The sequence below is a fragment of the Pristiophorus japonicus genome, chromosome 15, assembly GCF_044704955.1.
Source record: "Pristiophorus japonicus isolate sPriJap1 chromosome 15, sPriJap1.hap1, whole genome shotgun sequence".
NCBI classification, from domain to species: Eukaryota; Metazoa; Chordata; class Chondrichthyes; family Pristiophoridae; genus Pristiophorus; species Pristiophorus japonicus.
In genome coordinates, this window is record NC_091991.1 from 134,803,027 (window position 1) to 134,810,267 (window position 7,241).

The following is a 7,241-nucleotide window of genomic DNA, read 5'->3' on the forward strand; positions in this document are numbered from 1 at the left end:
TTAGAAAGAAGTCCTGTACACATTGTAGGAACTCCATTCCCTTATCCCCTTTAGCTACCTCTTCTGTCCAATTAATATCGGGACAGTTAAAATCCCCCAAGCTTATTATTCTATGTTTTTTACACATTTCCCTCATTTGTTTGCATATTTCCTCCTCCACCTCCCTGCCACTATTGTGTGGCCTGTAAACTACCCCTATTAGTGTGATTGATCCTTTATTGGGGCTAAAATTCCAGCCTCACTGGATCTGTACGAAGTGTGGATGGACCCGGCGAGGCCTCACAAAAGCCAGTTCTCTGGGTGCAATGTGCATGCGTCGTAAACCGGATTTTCGGATCTGTCAAGATTTCTCTTGACAGATCCTCCACATCCCTGGGTGAAATTGGGCTATTTGCCCAACTCATGCCCAGTGAATGTCTTTCAAATTCTTACTTTTACCAGTATAAGAGTTTTAAAACGTATAAAATTTTAATTTAAATACACATTTTTTCGTTAAAATCCTGTCCATTAAGGTAAGTTTGTTTTAAACCCTATTAAAACACATGAAAACAAAATTCCAAAACAAATTTCTTTTTCTAAGACATTTAATTAACTTCAATTTCAATTAATTTTAATTATGTGAGTTTTTTTTGTTATGTTGTGTTTCTTGTTTTAGGGGTTTATTCTCATTGATAATAATGGGAATTCGTAAAAACGGAATTCCCAATATTATCAATGAGAATACTGCAGAGTGATTGGTGGTCCAGGCCCACAATACTCCAGCTTTTTCGTACATACGGGGAAGTCCTGTTCCCTTTCGCTATGCATGAAATGAAGGCCTCTGACTGGAATCCAAGGCACCTCCGGGACCACCAGGTACTTTCGTTAAAAAATTTTGGGTCAGAGGCGTTCGTCCAAAGAAAGCCTCCGATCGGAATTTTAGGCACATTATCTTTTATCTCTATCCACATGAATTTTATTTCTGTCTTGCTGTGTCACTTTTTTCTACTGCCATTATGTTATCCCTAATCAGTACAGCTACTCCACTTCCCCCTTCCCCTCTCTTTCTTTTCTGAACATGTTATACCCTGCATTGTTTAATTCCAAGTCCTGATTTTTCTGTAGCCATGTCTCAGTCATCCCTACTATGTCCGGCTCCTCGCAACGCAAGATTGCCTCCACTTCCTCTGTTTTATTACGCACACTGTGTGCATTGCTATACAGGTACTTTAACTCATTTTTAATAGCAGTTCCTTTCACGATATTATTAACCATCTTTTCACACTCCTGTTCTATAACTCCATTTCTTCCCTAGCCATCAATATCCTCCCTTATTTTACTCTTTCTTATGCTCTCCTTTCCTGTTTTGTTTATATTTTGGCTGGTTTCATTTCTTGTAGATCCCTCCCCCATCTTACTAGTTTAAAGCCTTTGCTGCCTTTCTATTTACCCTTTTCACTAGGACACGGGTCCCATCCCAGTTCAGGTGGAGCCCATGCCATTGGTACAGCTCCGTCCTGTTCCAGAACTGGTGTCAGTGTCCCATGAAAAGGAAATCTTCTTTCCCACACCAGCCCTTTAGCCACGCTCTCGTCCCAAACTGGAAAATGTCACTGTTATATATGTGGACTTGTATTTACTCTGTACAGCCACCAGAGGGCTCTTCCCCTGGAGTCCCAAGGGATCCCATAATCGACGATTTGTGCTACTGGTCCGAGAGCATTTGAACCCGAAGGAAAACATTCTGATGGCGAGGGACCGGTTCTCCACCTACAAAAGGTCTGAAGGCCAGGAAGTGGTGAGTTAAGACGCCTTGCAGGACATTGCGAATTTGAAGGACAATTGGAACACATGCTCAGTGACTTTTTCGTACTTGGCATTGGCCACGAAACCATACTTCTCAAATTTTTGACTGTAGAGACCCCAACCTTGAGTAAGGCCATAGCGATAGCCCAGGCGTTCATTGCCACCAGTGACAATATGAAGCAAATCTCTCAGCACACGAGTGCTGCTACAAGCACTGTGAACAAAGTGATGTTGTTTTTGAATCATAACGTACAGGGCAGGTCACACATACCTGCAGTTGCATGTCCGCAGATGACTCAGAGTCCACCATCAAGGGTGATGAATGCAAGGCCATTAACACCTTGTTGGCACTGCGGGGGTGATCATCATTTCCATCCGTGCCGATTCAAAGGATACGTTTGCAAGGGCTGTGGAACAATGGGACACCTCCAACGAGTGTGCAGGTGAACTGCAAAGCCTGTTAAACGTGTAAACCACCATGTTGCAGAGAAGGACAGATCCACGGAGGATCACGACGAACCAGAGCCTCGGATCGAGGAGGCAGAGGTACATGGAGTGCACACATTCACAATGAATTGTCCCCCGATAATGCTGAATGTTAAACTAAATGGACTCCCAGTATCAATGGGGCTGGACACGGGCGCGAGCCAGTCCATCATGGGCAAAAAGACTTTCGAAAGGTTGTGGTGCAACAAGGCCTCAAGGCCAGTCTTAACTCCAGTTCGCACAAAACTAAGAACTTACACAAAAGAACTGATTCCCGTAATCGGCAGTGCTACCGTAAAGGTCTCCTACGATGGAGCGGTGCACAAGCTATCACTCTGGGTGGTACCGGGCGATGGTCCCACTCTGCTCAGCAGGAGCTGGCTGGGAAAGATACGCTGGAACTGGGTCGACGTATGAGTGCTATCGCCCACTGATGAGACTTCGTGTGCTCAGGTCTTAAACAAATTTCCTTCGCTGTTCGAACCAGGCATCAGGAAATTCCAATGAGCAAAAGTGCAGATCCACCTAATTCCGGCGGCGTGACCCATCCATCACAAGGCGAGAGCAGTACCATACCTGATGAGAGAAAGGGTAGAGATCGAGCAAGACTGGCTGCAAAGAGAGAGCATCATTTCACCGATCGAGTTCAGCGAGTGGGCCAGTCCTATTCTACCAGTCCTCAAGGGAGACGGCACCGTCAGAATCTGTGGCGATTACACTGTGGCGATTACAAAGTAACTGTCAATCGTTTCTCCCTGCAGGACCAATACCCACTACCAAAGGCCAACGACCTCTTTGCAACGGTGGCGGGAGGAAAGACGTTCACGAAGCTGGATCTGACCTCAGCCTACATGATGCAAGAACTGGAGGAATCATCGAAGGCCCTCACCTGCATCAACACGCACAAAGGTCTTTTTGTTTATAACAGATACCCGTTTGGAATCCGATCAGCGGCGGCGATATTCCAGAGAAACATGGACATTTTACTGAAGTCGGTCCCGCACACTGAGGTCTTCCAGGACGACATCTTGGTCACAGGTCGGAACCATAGTCGAGCACCTGCAGAACCTGGAGGAGGTTCTTAGTCGACTCAACCGTGTGGGGCTCAGGTTAAAATGCTCAAAGTGCGTTTTCCTGGTGCCTGAAGTGGAGTTCTTGGGAAGAAGGATTGCGGCGGACAGCATCAGGCCTACCAACGCGAATACGGAGACAATCGAGAACGCACCGAGGCCACAGAACGTGACGGAGCTGCGGTCATTTCTTGGACTCTTGAACTACTTTGGTAACTTCTTACTGGGTCTCAGCACACTGCTAGAACCACTACATGTCTTACTACGAAAAGGGGGCGAATGGGTTTGTGGCAAAAGGCAAGAAAATGCCTTTGTAAAAGCAAGAAAATTGTTATACTCAAACAAATTGCTTGTGTTGTATGATCCATGTAAGCATTTGGTACTAGCTTGTAATGCGTCGTCATATGGCATCGGGTGTGTTTTGCAACAAGCTAATGATTTTGGGAATCTGCAACAGGTTGCTTATGCATCTAGGGGTCAGTCTAAGGCTGAGAGAGCCTGCAGCATGATTGAAAAAGAAGCATTAGCGTGTGTCTATGGGGTAAAGAAAATGCATCAATACCTGTTTGGGCTAAAAATCAAATTGGAAACTGACCATAAGCCACTTAAATCCCTGTTTTCCGAGAGTAAAGAGATAAATACCAATGCGTCAGCCCGCATCCAGAGATGGGCGCTCACGTTGTCCGCATACAACTATGCCATCCGCCACAGGCCAGGCACAGAAACTGCGCCGATGCTCTCAGTAGGCTGCCATTGCCCACCACGGGGGTGGAAATGGCGCAGCCCGCAGATCTAGACATAGCTATGGAAGCATTTGAGAGTGAGCAATCACCCGTCACTGCCCGGCAGATCAAAACCTGGACAAGCCAGGACCCCTTATTATCTCTAGTCAAAAGCTGTGTTCTTCACGGGAGCTGGTCCAATGTCCCAGTGGAAATGCAGGAAGAGATAAAGCCGTTTCAGCTGTGCAAAGCTGAAATGTCTATACAGGCAGACTGCCTTCTGTGGGTCCCCAAGAAGGGCAGAGACACCTTCATCAATGACCTCCACAGTACCCACCCAGGCATCGTAATGATGAAAGCGATAGCTAGAGCCCATGTGTGGTGGCCCAGTATCGATGCGGACTTAGAATCCTGCGTTCACAGATGTAATACATGCTCGCAGTTAAGCAACGCAGCCAGGGAGGCGCCACTAAGTTTCTGGTCTTGGCCCTCCAAACCATGGTCTAGGTTACACGTCGACTATGTAGGCCTGTTCTTGGGTAAAATGTTCCTTGTGATTGTAGACGCGTATTCCAAGTGGATTGAATGTGAGATAATGTCGGCTAGCATGTCCGTTGCCACAACTGAAAGCCTGCGGGCCATGTTTGCCACTCACGGCTTACTCAATGCCCTGGTGAGCGACAACAGGCCATGTTTTACCAGTGCTGACTTCAAAGAATTCATGACCCGTAACGGGATCAAACATGTCACATCTGCCCCATTTAAACCAGCGTCCAATGGTCAGGCAGAGAGAGCAGTGCAAATCATCAAGCAAGGCTTGAAGAGGGTAACTGAAGGCTCACTGCAGACTCACCTATCCCAAGTCCTGCGTGAGACCCCACTCACTCACTGGGATCCCACCTGCTGAACTGCTCATGAAAAGAGCACTTAAGACAAGGCTCTCATTCGTTCACCCTGATCTACATGAACAGGAAGAGAGCAGGCAGCTTCAACAAAGTGCATACCATGATAGTGCAAACGTGTCATGCGAGATTGAAACCAATGATCCTGTATTTGTCATAAATTATGGACAAGGACCCAAGTGGCTTCCCGGCACTGTCGTGGCCAAAGAGAGAAGCAGGATGTTTCGGGTCAAACTTTCAAATGGACTCATTCACCGGAAACACTTGGACCAAATCAAACTCAGATTCACGGACTATCCTGAGCAACCCACCTTGGACCCTACCTTTTTTGATTCCCCAACATACACACCAGTGGCAACTGGCACCACGGTTGACCACGAAGCAGAACCCATCATCCACAGCAGCCCAGCAGGGTCCAACACACCAGGCAGCCCAGCAAGGCCAGCTGCACAACAGCCCAGCGAGGGCCCAACAAATGATTCAACAATACCAGCTTTCACACCGAGACGATCAACCAGGGCAAGAAGGGCCCCAGATCGTAAATAGTTACACTATTGACTTTTGGGGGGGGCGGGGGAGGAATGTTGTTATTGATGTAGACTTGTATTTACTCTGTACAGCCACTCAGAGGGCTCTTCCCCTAGAGTCCCAAGGGATCCTATAATCCCTTGGAAGCACAGGTATTTAAGGAGGCTTCACAGTTTGGAGAGGCACTCTGGAGACCTGCAATAAAAGACTAAGGTCACACTTTACTTCGAGTTCACAGTGTTCAGTCTGACTCTTTCTCCAAACACAACAGTCACCAAATTTGCTTCAAATTTCCACTCCTCCCTCACCTTAACATAGACAATCTCCAACTTTTCCCTTTCCTTCTATATCTCCATTTCTGGGGATAGGCTGTCAATCAATATCTACTATAAGCCCACCGACTCGCACCGATACCTTGATTACACGTTCTACCATTCTGCATTCTGTAAGGACTCTGTTCCATTCTCCCAGTTTCTCCGTCTTTGTTGCACCTGTTCTGACAATGCCAGCTTCCATACCAGTGCTTCCGATATGTCTTTCTTTTCCCTCAACCGAGGATTACACTCCATTGTGGTTAGCAGGGCTCTGGACCATGTCGGTCCCATTTCCAGCACTTCTGTTCTCACCCCTTCCCCTCCCTCCCAGAACCATGACATGGTTCCTCTTGTCCTCACCTTCCAACCCACAGCCTCCATATTCAACGGATTATTCTCTGCCCTCTCCATCTCCTCCAATGGTAACAACAACAGCTTGTATTTATAAAGCAACTTTATCGTAGTCAAACGTCCCAAGGTGCTTCACAGGAGCACTATCAAGCAAAATTTGACACTGAGCCACAAAACCAGATATTAGGACAGATGAAAGAGGTAGGTTTTAAGGAGTGTCTTAAAAGAGAAGAGCTTGAAGGCAGAGAGGTTTTGGATGGAATTCCAGAGCTTAGGCGTAGGCAGCTGAAGGGAAGCCGCCAATGGTGGAGCTATTAAAATTGGGAATGCGCAAGAGGCCAGAATTGGAGGAGCGCAGAGATCTCGGAGGGTGATAAGGATGGAGGAGACCACAGAGATAGGGAGGGAGTTATTTGAAAGCAATGGTGAGAATTTTTAAATCGAGGTCCATAAGAACATAAGAAATAGGAGCAGGAGTAGACCATTTGACCCTCGAGCCTGCTCCGCCATTCAATAAGATCATGGCTGATCTGATCATGGACTCAGCTCCAATTCCCTGCCCACTCCCCAGAACCCTTTACTCCCTTATCGCTCAAAAATCTGTGGAATTCTCTGCCCAAGGAAGCAGTTGAGGCTAGCTCATTGAATGTTTTCAAGTCAAAGATAGATAGATTTTTAACCAATAAGGGAATTAAGGGTTACGGGGAGAGGGCGGGTAAGTGGAGCTGAGTCCACGACCAGATCAGCCATGATCTTATTGAATGGCGAAGCAGGCTCGAGGGGCTAGATGGCCTACTCCTGTTCCTGGTTCTTATGTTCTTATGTTCTTATGAAAGATGCCTGTGCGTGGATTTATTTAACGTCTGGTGGCCGTTGCACGCCAGCCACCACATGGGCTTGACAGAGCTTGGTCTTGGTCCAGTGGCAAGGATTAACCAAGACGACTGGAGACCAGCTCTGCTGCACGGATCTAGTGCGCACACATATCACATTGTGGGCTGGCCCATGCTGCCCCTGGGCCCTCGCCTCTTTTGGCCCCGAACTCATGCCTCTCCTGGGCCCCGATCACTTCACTCTGCAATC